Source organism: Oryzias melastigma, linkage group LG2 (assembly GCF_002922805.2).
Source record: "Oryzias melastigma strain HK-1 linkage group LG2, ASM292280v2, whole genome shotgun sequence".
In the NCBI taxonomy this organism is placed as follows: Eukaryota; Metazoa; Chordata; class Actinopteri; order Beloniformes; family Adrianichthyidae; genus Oryzias; species Oryzias melastigma.
In genome coordinates, this window is record NC_050513.1 from 11699597 (window position 1) to 11701451 (window position 1855).

General features: G+C 35.7%; 1 protein-coding gene across 1 annotated transcript in view; it reads right to left on the minus strand.

Annotated features, from left to right (window-relative positions):
* Positions 1–1855, minus strand: part of LOC112156694 (insulin-like growth factor-binding protein 5) — a 9859-nt gene that overhangs the window by 6294 nt on the left and 1710 nt on the right. The window lies entirely within an intron of this gene.

Below are 1855 nucleotides of genomic sequence, written 5' to 3' on the forward strand. Positions count from 1 at the left end.
GAGGGGAGCAGATGAGGAGACCGAACAAAGGAGGGAAGTGGCAGAAGGGGGAGATGATTGGAGTTTATTTAGACGTAATTACGCTCGAGCAGATCTAGATCTATTTAGATGTATTTATAATAGATCTGCATGAAAAAGTGCGACTTTTTCCTCCTTTTTTTCATACCAGTGTTACTTTGCCAAGAAAACAGTGAGTTTTCACTGGCCGAGGCCAGTGAATATAGACATATCTAAATCTATCTAGATCTAGATCTATTTTTAATAGATCGTCATGAAAAAGCACAACTCATTCATGCAGGTCTATCAGAAATACATCTTGATCTAGCTGTATGTTTATAAATATGCGTGGAAAAGGGCATCTAGATGTATTTCTAATACATCTAGATGCATTTCTAATAGATCTGCATTAAAAAGTGCAACTTTGCTCATCTTTTTTTTCATGCCGGGGTTACTTTGCCAATAAATCAGCGGGTTTTCCCTTGCTAAGGCCCGGGAATATAGATCTATCTATATCTATCTAGATTTAGATGTATTTCTAATAGATCTCCATTAAAAAGTGCAAATTTTTACCTCTTTTTTTAATGCCAAGGTTACTTAGCCAAGAAATCAGTGGGTTTTCTCTGGCTGAGGTCAGCAAATATAGATCTACCTATATCTATCTAGATGTAGATGTATTTCTAATAGATTTTCATGAAAAAGTTTGACATTTTATGCAGATCTATTAGAAATACATCTCGATATAGATGTATTTTTAATAGATCTGCATGAAAAAAGGCATCTAGAGGCATTTCTAATAGACCTAGATGTATTTCTAATAGATTTGCATTAAAAAGTGCAACTTTTCCCTCTTTTTTTACATGCCAGGGTTACTTTGCCAAGCAATTGGTGGATTTTCTCTGGCTGAGGTCAGCAAATATAGATCTATCTATATCTATCTAGATGTAGATGTATTTCTAATAGATTGTCATGAAAAAGTTTGACTTTTAATGCAGGTCTGTTAGAAAAACATGTCGATATAGATGTATTTTTAATAGATCTGCGTGGAAAGGGGCATCTAGATGTATTTCTAATAGATCTAGATGTATTTCTAATAGATCTGCATGAAAAAGAGCAATATTTTCCTCCTTTTTTTTAATGCCAGGGTTACTTTGCCAAGAAATCAGTGGGTCTCAGGCAGTGAATGTAGGTCTATCTTTATCCATCTAGCTCTAGATGTATTTCAAATAGATCTGCATTAAAAATTGCAACTTTTTTTCTCCTTTTTTTCATGCCAGGTTTACTTAGCCAAGAAATCAATAGGTTTTCGCTGGGTGAGGCCAGCGAATATAGATATATCTATCTATCTATCTATCTATCTATCTATCTATCTATCTATCTATATATATATATATATATATATATATATATATATATATATATATATCTTGATCTAGATGTATTTCTAATAGATCATCATGAAGAAGTTCACCACTTTTTTATGCAGATCTATTAGAAATACATCTCGACATAGATCTCAGTGGAAAAAAGTGCCTCTAGATGTATTTCTAATAGATCTAGATGTATTTCTAATAGATCTGCATTAAAAAAGTGCAACTTTTTCCTCCTTTCTTTCATACCAGGGTTACTTCGCCAAGAAATCAGTGGGTTTTCGCTGGCTGAGGCCTGCTGGAAGATTATTTATGTTTCCACGGCGGCGCCGCCACACCAACACTGAAACTCCAGCCTCGCAGGAAAAGCGAAGCATCAGACAGAGAGGGGGCCGAATGTGGGAACGCTCGGTGATGAAGAATAGGCTGCAAAAAGATGAAGAGGGACGGCGGCCAGGAGGGGGAAAGAAGAGAAGAGGCAGTTTGGT